The following is a 13,005-nucleotide window of genomic DNA, read 5'->3' on the forward strand; positions in this document are numbered from 1 at the left end:
AATACCTACTGCATCAAGCATAATGCTCAGTTGATATAAAGAAAATTAAAACATTGTCTATAGCATTAAAAACTTATAGTGCAGCAAATTTGCCATCCATATGAACTCATAAATCTTACTACTGATGGTTACATTTGAAATTAAAAAAAAATAAGAGAGAGGCTGAAACGCTGGGAACTCATTAAAACCTGGTTGTTTAAATTCACATGAGCTGGTGAGAAAGCTGGGAGAAGGGTCTAATGTGTTCACTCCACCACCTGACTACATTGTAAAATATGATTGCATCATTTTGGGATGAAGAGCAATGCCAATAATTGGCTAATTTGGGCTCACTGTGCTTCATTATCAAATGCATTTCCTTAGAGTCCTGTATTTCTTGGCTTATATGTGGTGATGATGTACTTGTAACCAAGGAACTTGACTCAGCCCAAGCATTTCTCTCTAACCAATGGGAGCTTGCCAAGTAAATGAGCATGTTACTGTGCTGTGTCTAAGAGAAGGAATGCAAAGTTAAATTCACTGGTCCTAATACCTTAATCCAATTATTCACAAACAAACAATGCCATTTGGGTTTGTCATTGTAATGTTATAACTGTTGACTTTTATTAGTAAACTAGAGGCCCGGTGCATGAATTTGTGTACCAGTGGGGTCCCTCCTCCTGGCCTGTGGGATTGGGCCCAAACCGCCTCTCCAACATCCCCTGAGGGGTCCTGGATTGTGAGAGGGTGCAGGCCAGGCCAAGGACCCCACCGGTGCATGATCGGAGCCAGGGAGGGATGAGGGAGGTTGACCAGCTTGGGAGTGAGCAAGGGAGGGCTCCAGGGCATGTCCAGCCCATCTTGCTCAGTCCTGATCTGCTGGACCCCAGTAGCAAGCTAACCTACCAGTTGGAGTGTCTGCCCCCTGTTGGTCAGTGCCCATCATAGCAAGTGGTTGAACGGCCTTAGCATATCATTAGCATATTATGCTTTCATTGGTTGAACGGACAACCAAATAACTGGACACTTAGCATATTAGGCTTTTATTATATAGGATAATTAACCCTGTAGTGTGTCAAGAAGACAATTGTAGTTTTCTCATTCAGAGATGCTCACAGGCCTCAGTATTCTAACTAGTTATGTGATAACATTTTAGTACATTGTGATTATGTTGTCAGCTAACAGGGATAGGTGTGTTTATTACATTTCATAAAGTCTTTCCTCCCTCCATCTTCCTTCCTTCCTTCCTTCCTTCCTTCCTTCCTTCCTTCCTTCCTTCCTTCCTTCCTTCCTTCCTTCCTTCCTTCCTTCCTTCCTTTCTTCTTCTTCTTCTTCTTCTTCTTCTTCTTCTTCTTCTTCTTCTTCTTCTTCTTCTTCTTCTTCTTCTTCTTCTTCTTCTTCTTCTTCTTTCTCTCTCTCTCTCTCTCTCTCTTTCTTTCTTTCTTTCTTTCTTTCTTTCTTTCTTTCTTTCTTTCTTTCTTTCTTTCTTTCTTTTTTCCCCTTCTTTCATCTTCAGTTGGATTCAAGTTCAGAGGTAGAGTGGGTGTGTAGGATTTAGAGTGGGTGAGGAGAGTCAGTGCTCCAAGATTCAGGACTTTTTCAGTTGACCTGTATGGCTGTCATTCTGAAGATGGTTTGAACTCAACCTCATATGCTTTCTTAGCTGAGGCCTGTCCTGAATGACCCAAATTATCTCTTTCTACATGATATGTCCGTGCTATTCGAAGGCTGTCAATTCCTGAGCTCTCTAGAATATTATTGCTGCTGCAACTTTTGTCACTGTCATAGAGCTATCATGTCTACACTGATACCAGCTCCAAACTATCACCCAAACGTGGAATGCTGTTGTTGCAGTGGCTCACAGTTGTGTGTGCCTTCGGCACATGGGAACCTCTCCTCTCAGTGTTACTCCTCTCCTGGCCTTTGAGCTCTCACAGGTTGGTGTGCATCATGAGGTACTATAGTTACCATTTTCCCTCCTATACATTTTCAGTGTAATGCACAGATCAAGCCTTCCACATGCTTTACCTGCGGTACATGCAAGTGCAACCCTCAAACCCAAAGGCCACTAAAGTAGGGCATTGCCCATAAGACCTAGCAAGAAGATCTCTCTCTCTTTATCTCTCTCTCTCTCTCTCTCTCTCTCTCTCTCTCTCTCTCTCTCTCTCTCATTAAAGCCACTCTTTCCTATTGTAATAGTCACTGAAACTTTCCTTATTACTTCTACAAGATGAGCTGCTCTTCTCCAAAATCACAGAAATAGTTGATTAATTTCCATAATCTCCATCTGAATCCTGGGTCACACATACTGCTTGGAGGAGTCTAGAGAGTTATTATTATTTTTTAAATGAATAGTGGTCCCAGTGTTCATTAGTGTGGAATATGCAGTTAATAGTCACAGAATAGAGTGACCTTGAAAGTCTTAATTTAACTTGAGTCTTTCACCGCATTGACTTTGTGCTTGGAGCAAAGAGCATCTGATTCATATAGCAAACTAAAATTTGTAAAATTCTTGAAAACTTTTGGGTTTATTTGAAAAAAAAATGAGTAGAGATACAAGCTCAAATTGTTTTCTGACTAATAGATCTTGTTCAAGAAACTCCCCCCTTCCCCCCATGCAGCTTAAAAATTACCTGACAGAATTAAATTATTCTAAAATCTTGCTCCCACACACATTTTCCCCTTGTGTTTGGTTATTTGGTTGTGTGTGCAATTATCTTCTTTTGAGAAACAAGCACAGCCACCCACACTACAAATGTTATTTGTAAATTTGAACTTGTGGCAGTGGAAAGGAGGCATCTTTTTCCCTTTTCCTCACAAGGTATAAACTGGGTATTCAATTTTTTAAAATGAGAATTTTAAGCACCAAACACATGAGGAAGATAGTTAGGAATATTGTGTGATAAGAAAAGCTGGACAATTTATTTAGTTATTTTCATCTCCTGAAATGCTAAGACATATTTTAGGACCTCTTTCTTTAAATATAAATATAATTTACTGATTTGTTCCTTTTAAGACGGATTCATTTGGAGGATGTCTCTGCTGTAAGTGATCTAGTAGCATTTTCATATAAAATAAGACTTTTCTTGAAAGCTCTCCTGGGTGTTGCTGCCTTGGAATTAACCCAGTTGCTCCTTCTCTTCACTAAAGCAGACTATGAGATAGGAGGAAACCGAATAAGATATTTAGATGACCCCTCATTATATTTGCACATATTATCTGTGTGATGAGATAATCTGTATAGAGGAGGAAAGAAGATTCCAGGTTACCCAACTTGACTCCAACATTTACTACCTGGAAGGCTTAAGGCATGTTTCATAGACTGCATATTCTATAAAATGGGGATATACATTAACTAGCCCCTTGGGTTGTTGTGAGGATTAAAAAAAACCCCCATTATGTAGAGAAGTTCTTTTTTCACAAAAGTGTTCAATAAAAATTTGTAAAGCTGGTGGATAAATGCTAGAGAAATACGAATGCACATCTGATTGTTGTGCACATGGGCTTTCTTGCTGCAGAGACATTTCAAGGATTTCTCCTTTAGGCAGAGTCCTCTGACAACCAGCCTCACTCTAGAGCAGTGGTTCTCAACCTTGGCTGCACATTAGAAGCACCTGGGAATCTTTTTAAAATCCTGATTTCTGGGCTTCATCCGGCCCAGAAATGTGCAGCCAAGGTTGAGAACCACTGCTCTAGAGGAACTCAAAATCAACTGAAACTGCTTGGGCGTCAGAATCAATGTCCCTATTGGGAGTGGGAGTAGCAGCAACATCAGCAGTATACCTCCATGGAGGCAGGGGGCTAGAGAACTGGCTGGATAACAGATCACGCACTATTCTGGATTGTTTGAACTGTTAGTCAGTTCAACACTCCATGGGTAAAAATAGCAGGCTATTTTACTATTTACACTAACATAACCAGCTTCAGCATGTGTGTGGGGAATTTTGTTGGCTTGTCTATTTTTTTTCTTTTAAAGATATTTGGGCTTTCTCATCTCATGATGTTTATTTATATTTACACTGTTCAGTGTAAGGGATTGTTAATTATTTGTTGAGATTCACCAATTTACTTGAATATTTACTAGAGGCCTGGTGCACCAAAATTCGTGCACTCAGAGGGGGTCCCTCAGCCCAGCCTGCACCCTCTTGTAGTCCAGGAGCCCTCGGAGAATGTCCCGTGGGGAACAGGCCTAAGCCATCAGTCAGACATCATTAGTGCTGCCGCGGAAGCGGGAGAGGCTCCCACCACTGCCGCTGAGCTCGCCAGCCCTGAGCCTGGCTTCTGGCTGAGTGGCACAACCCCTGTGGGAGCGCACTGACCACCAGGTTGAACACACTTCACACCTGTGTTGAGCGGGATTGGGCTGAAACCAGCTCTCCAACATCCCCTGAGGGGTCCCAGATTGCAAGAGTGCATAGGCCAGGCTCCCACCAGTGTGCACGATTGGGGCTGGAGAGGGACGTGGGAGGTTGACCAGCCTGGAGAGACCAAGGGAGAGCTCCAGGGTGTTTCCGGCCCATCCCACTCAATCCCGATCAGCTGGACCCCAGTAGCAAGCTAACCTACCGGTCAGAGCATCTGCCCCCTGGTGGTCAGTGCACATGATAGCGAGTGGTTGAGCAGCCTTAGCATATCAAGCATAGTACACTTTGATTGGTTGACCAGACAACCAAAAACTTAGCATATTAGGCTTTTATTATATAGGATATACACATCTTATAAAGACAAATTACAACTTAAAAATATCTTTATTTTTGAAAGTATTACAAATGTCCCCTTTTGCTCCAATTGACCTCTCCTAGCCCAACCTCAAACCCCACCTCAGGCCTTCACTATACTATTGCCTGCGTCCATGGGTTATGCTTATATGCATACAAGTTCATTGGTTGATCTCTTCCCACCTACCCACTATCCCATGCCTACCATCTAAGGTTTGACAGTCTGTTTGATACTTCTATGACTCCAGATCATTTTTGGTTCATCAGTGTATGTTGTTCATTAGATTCCACATATGAAGTGAGATCATGTGATATATACCTTTCTCTTACTGACTTAGCATAATGCTCTCCAGGTACATCCATGCTGTTGAAAACAGTAAGAATTCTTTCTTTTTTACAGCAGTGTAGTATTCCATTGTGTAGATGTACCACAGCTTTTTAATCCACTCATCTGCTGATGAGCACTTAGGCTGTTTACAAATCTTTACTATTGTAAATTGTGCTGCTATGAACATAGAGGTACATACATTCTTTCCGATGGTGGTTCTGGTTTCTTGGGATATATTCCTAGAAGTGGGATCACTGGGTCAAATGGGAGTTCCATTTTTAATTTTTTTTAAAAATATATTTTATTGATTTTTTACAGAGAGGAAGGGAGAGAGATAGAGAGAGAAACATCAACCAGCCGCCTCCTGCACATCCCCCACCGGGGATGTGCCCACAACCCAGGTACATGCCCTTGACCGGAATCGAACCTGGGACCTTTCAGTCCGCAGGCCGACGCTCTATCCACTGAGCCAAACCGGTTTCGGCCATTTTTAATTTTTTAATGAAACTCCATACTGTTTTCCACAGTGGCTCCACCAGTCTGCATTCCCAACATCAGTACAAGATGGTTCCCTTTTGTCCACATCCTCATCAAAACTTGTCTGTTGAGTTTATGATAGCCACTCTGACAGGTGTGAGCTGGTTCCTCATTGTTGTTTTGATTTCCATCTCAGATGTTTAATGACTTAGAGCATTCTTTTATATGTCTCTTGGCCTTCTGTATATCCATGTTGGAGAAGTGTCTATTTAGGTCCTTTGCCCATTTTTTAATTGGATTATTTAGCTTCCTTTAGTTAAGATGTATGAGTTACCTATAAATTTTGGAAATTAAACCCTTATCAGATGGATCATTGGCAAATATGTTCTCCCATGCAGAGGGCTCTGTTGTTATTTTGTTGATGATTTCTTTTGCTATGCAGAAGATTTTTATTTTGATGTAGTCCCATTTGTTTATTTTCTCCTTAGTTCCCATTGTCTTAGAAAATGTGTCAGTAAACATATTGCTGAGAGAAATGTCTGAAATTTTCCTGCATATGGTTTCTTTTGAGATTTTTATGGTTTCACGTAAGACTTAAATTTATGACTTTTATACATTTTGAGTTTATTTTTGTGTATGGTGTAAGTTGCTGGTCTAGTTTCATTTGTTTACATGTTTCTGTTCAGTATCCCCAACACCATCTACTGAAGAGACTGTCTTGAGTACATTGTATACTCTTGTCTCCTTTGTCAAATATTAATCTACACTAATAAAAGACAAAGATGCTAATTGACCATACCTTTGCTACACCCAAGCCACGCCCACCAGCAAATCAGAGCAACTACATGTAAATTAACCCAACCAAGATGGTGGCCCGCAGCCATGGAGCTGGAGCAAGCAGGAGGCTGGGTTGCCCGGGCAATGGAGGAAGCCAAGCTTCCCGCCTGCCCTGAGCCAGCTGTGGTATCCACTCATGGCAACAAAGTTTCAATTATAGAAGACAAATAAATCCCAGATACCTGCTTCCAGCCAGCCTCCACTGGGAGCTTGGGTGACCAGGGGCCGTGGCCAGCCTGCAAACAGCCATCAGCCCCTCACTCAGGCTGGCCAGGCACCCCAGGAGGGACCTCCACCCTGAAGGAGCTGTGGCCAGTCTGCAAACAGCCATCAGCCTCTCACCCAGGCTGGCCAGGCACCCCAGGAGGACCCCCAACCTGAAGGGGCTGTGGCCAGCCTGCAAACAGCCATCAGTCCCTCACCCAGGCTGGCCAGGCACTCCTATATAATAAAAGGGCAATATGCAAACTGACCCTAACAGCAGAATGACTGGGAATGACTAAGCACTATGACACACACTGACCACCAGGGGGCAGATGCTCAATGAAGGAGCTGCCCCCTGGTGGTCAGTGTGCTCCCATAGGGGGAGCTCTGCTCAGCTACAAGCCAGGCTGACGGCTGCCAGTACAGTGGTGGTGGTGGGAGCCTCTCCCGCCTCCTCAGCAGCCCTAAGGATGTCCAACTGCACTTAGGCCTGCTCCCTGCTGGCAAGTGGACATCCCCCGAGGGCTCCTGCGCTGCCAGAGGGATGTCTTACTGCCAGCTTAGGCCCATTCCCCCAGGGAGGGGGCCTAAGCCAGCAGGTGGTCATCCCCCGAGGGGTCCCAGACTGCAAGAGGGCACAGGCCGGGCTGAGGGACCTTGCCGAGTGCACAAATTTTTGTGCACCTGGCCTCTAGTAGAACATAATTGCTTGGGTCCCTTTCTGGGTTTTCTGTCCTGTTCCATTGGTGTCTATGCCTGTCCTTGTGCCAGTACCAGGCAGTTTTAAGTACAATGGCTTTGTAGTATAATGCGATATCTGGAATTGTGACTACCCAAACTTTGTTCTTCTTTCTCAAGATTGCTGTAGCTATTCAGGGTCTTTTTTATTCCATATAAATTTATGGAGAGTGCTTTATAAGTCAGTGAAATATGCCATTGGTATTTTAATAGGGGTTGCATTCAATCTATAGATTGCTTTGTGTAGTATAGACATTTTAATGATGTTGATTCTACCAATCCATGAACAGGGAATGTTCTTCCACTTGTGTGTATTTTCTTCTATCCCTTTTTTGAATGTCTTATAATTTTCCAAGTACAGGTCTTTTACCTCCTTAGTTATGTTTATTTCTAAGTATCTTAGTATTTTTGTTACAATGGTAAATGAGTTTTTTTTTTTTTTTTTTTAGTTTCTCTTTCTGAGAGTTCATTATTAGTGTATAAAAATGCCATAGATTTCTGGCTGTTAATTTTATATCCTGCTACATTGCCAAATTCATTTGTTAAATCTAGTAGCTTTTTGATGGAGTCTTTAGGGTTTTCAATGTACAATATCATGTCCTTTGCAAATAATGAGAGTTTTACTTCCTCCTTTGCAATTTGGATAGCTTTTATTTCTTCTTCTTATCTGTTCGCTATTGCTAGCATTTCCAGTACTATGTCAAACAGGAGTGGTGAAAGTGAGCATCCCTGTCTTCTTCCTGTTCTTAGGGGAAATGGTTTTGGCTTTTTCCCATTGAATATGATGTTGGCTATAGGTTTGTCATATAAGGTTTTTATGATGTTGAGGTATGATCCCTCTATTCCCACTTTGCTGAGAGTTTTTATCAAAAAAGGATGTTGTATTTTGTAGAATGCTTTCTCTGCATCAATTGATATGATCATGTGATTTTTGTCTAGCAATCTGTTAATGTGCTGTGTCACGTTTATTGAATTGCAGTTATTGTATCAGTCTTGCATCCCTGGAATAAATCCTACTTGGTCATGGTGTATGTTCTTTTTAATGTATTGCTGGATCAGATTTGCTAAAATTTTGTTGAGGATTTTAGCATCTATGTTCATCAGGGATACTGGACTGGAATTCTTTTTCTATGTAGTGTCTTTATCTAGTTTTGGAATTAGGGTAATGCTGGCCTTATAGAAAGAGTTTAGAAGTGTCCCTTCCTCTTTAATTTTTTTGAATAATTTGTGAGGATAGATGTTAGCTCTTTGGATGTTTATTAAAACTCCCCTGTGAAGCCATCCAGACCAGGGCTTTAGTTTGCTGAAAGTTTTTTAAAAAAAATTATTATTATTACTACTTCAATTTCATCAGTAGTTATTGGCCTATTCAAGTTTTCTGATTCTTCCTGATTACGTTTTAGAAGATTGAATTTTTCTAGGAATATGTCCATATTGTGAAGGTGGTCTAATTTGTTGGAATATAATTTTAATATTATTTTTAAAGGATTCTTTGTATATCTGTGGGGTCAGTTGTTACTTCATCTCTTTCATCTCTGATTTTGTTTATTTGTGTCCTCTCTCCTTGTTTTTGGTGAGTCTGACTAGCGGTTCATCAATCTTGTTTATACTTTCAAAGAACCAGCTGTTGGTTTTATTGATATTTTGTATTGTCTTATTGGTCCATATGTCATTAATTTCTACTCTGATGTTATTATTCCCTTCCTTCTACCTTGGGTGTTTCTGGTTGCTCTCTCTCTATTTTTTTTTTAAGTTGCAAGGGTAGATAACATTACAAGTTTTTCTTGTTTTTTGAGGTAGGCCTGTAGTGCTTTGAACTTTCCTCTCAGGATTACTTTCACTATATCGCATAGATTTTAGATTGTTGTGTTTTCATTGTCATTTGTTTTCAGGATGTTTTTTATTTCTTTGTTGATCTCAGTGGTAACCCACTCATTGTTTAATATCATTCTCTCTAGCCTCCATGTGTTTGATTAGTTTTGAGAGTTTTTATTGTAGCTGATTTCTAATTTTATGCCATTGTGATTTGAGAAGATGCCTCATATGATTTCAATCTTCTTGAATTTGTAGAGATTTAGCTTCTTTCCTAACATGTGGTCTATATTTAAAAATGTCCCATGTGCACTTGAGATGAATTTCTATTCCATAACTTTGGTGAGAAATATTCTGAAGATGTCAGTTAGTTCCATCTGATTTAATGAGGTGTTTAGGATGGCTGTTTCTTTGTTGATTTTTTTTTGTGTAGAAGATTTATCCAGTTATGTCAATGGGGTATTAAATTCCACTATTATGATTGTATTGCTGTTGATCTCTCCCTTGATGTCTTCCAGAAGTTTTTTAATATATTTTGATGCTCCTGTATTGGGTTCATATATGTTTACCAGAGATATCCTCTTGTTGTATTGATCACTGTAGTATTATTTTGTGGCCTTCCTTATCTCTTGTTATGGCCTTCACTTTGAGGTCTCTTTTGTCAGATATAAGTATTGCTACCTCAGCTTTTTTTCATTTGCATTTGCCTGAAGAATCTTTTTTCCATACCTTCACTGTCAGTCTGTGTGAGTCCTTTGTTCTGAGATAGGTCTCTTGTAGATAGCATATATATGGGTCATGTTTTCTTATCTTCCAATAGTCTCTTTAGGATATCTTGTATTGCTGGTTTGGTGGTTATAAATTCCTTTAGCCTTTTTTTTTTTTTTTTTGTCTGCAAAGCTCCTGAATTCCCCTTCAATTTTGAATGATAGCCTTGCTAGATAGAGTGTTCTTGGATTCGGTCCCTTGCTTTTCATTACATTGCATACTTTGTGCCATTCCTTTCTGGCCTTGTGTATTTCTATTGAAAAAATCAGCTGAGAATCTAATGGGAGATCCCTTGTAGGTAACTTTCAGTCTCTCTCTGGCAGCCTTTAAGATTCTTTCTTTGTCCTTAACATTTGCCATTTTAATTATGATGTGTCTTAGTGTGGGTCTTTTTGGATTCCTCTTGTTTGGTACTCACTGTGCTTCCTGGACTTGTGTGACTTTTTTCTTCCCCAAGTCATGGAAGTTTTCTGTTATTATTTCTTCAAATAGGCTTTCTATTCCTTGCTCAGCTTCTTCTCCTCCTGGTACCCTATTATGCGGATGTTTTTTATTGCAGGGTGTTCTTTATTGCAGCTATGTAATTCTCCATTTCCTCTTGATTCTTATCCATGTTGGTGTATTTATCATTCAGCTGTTTATAATTCTCATTGACTTGCTTGTAATTCTCAGTCAGATGTTTGAGCATCTTTATAACCATTACTTTGAATTCTTTATCTGTCAAATTACTTGCTTCCATTTCATTTAGTTTATTTTCTGGTGATTCTACCTTTTCTCCCATTTGTGGGTTGTTTCTTTGTCTCCCCATTTTTGCTGTTCTTTTTTATTTATTTCTATGTCTTATATCAAATTGCTATACCACCCAGATTTTGGGGGGATGGTCCTACATAATAGATGTTTTATGGGACCCAGTGGTGTGTATCTCAGAACTCCTGAACTGGGTGTTCTAGGGAAGCCCCCTAGATGAGTTATTTGTGTTCTCCTAATGTAGTTTGGTCTTGAATGTTGTTGTCCCATTTGTGGATGGAGTCTCCTCATAGGTTATGTGACTATATGGCTCACCCCCAACCATGGGTGCAAGCTGTTGTGGATGTGCTTGGGTTCCTGGCTCTCATAATGCGGGTCATCTTTGAGGTACCACTGGTGTGTGACTCACTGCCGGTCCCAGAGCCTATGGCCAGGATAGTGTGCAACTCTGTGATTGACTGCAGGGTCCCATCTCCCACAGCTGGGTTGGTGCATGACTTACTATGGGTGTCTAAAAGCTCATAGCAGGGTCGCTTGAGGTCATGCTAGCATGCAGCTCACTGTGTGTGTCTGGGGTGGTGTCCAAGGCTAGTCTGAATGGTTGTGAGTCTGTGCTCCTAGCCAAAGCTTTTCCCTACATCAAGATGGCGTTGTTTCTGGTCAGAGCTGCACCTGCCCAGGGAGCGCTTGTAGAGGTAGCAAGGGCTCTTTGTCCAGGAGAGCCTGGTCCTCCAGCCCCCGAGACTCCTGCAATATTAAACTGTCCCTCCCTTTCTCTCTCACACAAAAACACACACACACCGCACTCTTTACACTCCCCTCTCACTCCCTTACTCACTCACACTCTCTCCCTACTACCCACCATGTTGTGTGCTCTACAACTTTTTAAAATTGTGATTAAACGATTTGTAAAGATTTGTACTTGCATTTATTCTGAAATCCATAAAGGTTTTAGATTACCTCTACTAAACTTATTTTTGATTTTTTCATATGTATAGACATTTTATCTCTTCAGTCCAATAATTGTACTTATGCATTTTTACATTTAAGATGTTTAGCTCAGTTTTATTTAATTTTGCAAAACTGGTAATAATTCACTCATTAAAACATCAATATTAAAGAGAAAGGGTCATATGCTTTTAAGAAAGGCAAGATTGATTAAGAAGAACTAATAAACAGAATACTTTTTTTCTAGAGTAAGTAGTGATCAGTAGGATGATGTAAATATAAATCCAGTGAGGGAGGAAGTTAACAGCTTTTTTTTCCCTAATAACAATTCTAGTTCTTGGAAATAGTAAACTTTTTTGGGTTGGTTCAGTGTAAAATTCCTATTCCATTTGTCCCTGAATCAGTTAAGATATTTAAGAGGCCACTGTTAAGATGCAACTATCGTTTGCATTGTAAAGTCTAAATTAATGCCTTAAGTGTTGAAGGTAGATAGAAGAAGACATCAGTGGGTTTGGATTGGAAATTATGAAGGATCTGAAGAGTTAGGCTGGTCTGTAATTCAAGTACTGCACTGTCCAATGCATAGCTCTAGCCAACATGGATATTTAAATTTAAATTAAGATATAATTAATTTAAAATCAGTTGTAGTAGCCACATTTTTCATGCTAATCGTCATATTTGGTTGGTAGATATCATGTAGCACAGTGCAGAAATGACCATGTCTATTACTTCAGAGAGTTCTATTGGATAGAACTGCTCTAGAGATGACATAAAGAGTCATAGAACCTAAAGTAGTGTGGATCAAGAGACTCTTCAAAATGAAAGGACAGTGAGACACAAGTATTATTAGCTAATCTAACAAAGGCCAAGGACTTGGTTGTTTATTCAAGAAGAGGCAGAGTAAGGGATCCTCCAGGTTGTTCAGGTGAGCAGATAGTATCCCAACAAACAACCTGCAAGTATTGCAAACTGTTCACCAGGTTTCTGAGGAATGGCAAGCCAAGCAATCAAAATACCTGGAGATTGACCTGGCATGGAAAAACATAGCCACTCTTTCCCTCCTCTGATGACCCTTACCCACCTTCCCACCCCCATCCATTGTAATTCCTTACATTATGATTCTGAAGCCACATTTGATACTTAACCTGGGGTAGGACTGTGGACCCAGAGACCAGGGCTGAGATAGATATGTGTTAGATTATTGTTTGGAAAATTCATTGATAAAGCTTTGAGTGAAACCCCAGGGAATCATGTAGAGAATGGGCTGGTTATAAGACTGGAATGCACAAATCTGTGACCCAGAGAGGTCCTTGACTTTGTCTACTTTATAACTTTATTTAGTTCTGACTCAAGTTAAAACTGGAAAAGGTTATATTAGCCCTTAGGACAATCAAATAATCTCTCTGATTAGACTGAACTTTTGGAAGCATTTTTTCCCCCATATTTATA

Source organism: Myotis daubentonii, chromosome 2 (assembly GCF_963259705.1).
Source record: "Myotis daubentonii chromosome 2, mMyoDau2.1, whole genome shotgun sequence".
NCBI classification, from domain to species: Eukaryota; Metazoa; Chordata; class Mammalia; order Chiroptera; family Vespertilionidae; genus Myotis; species Myotis daubentonii.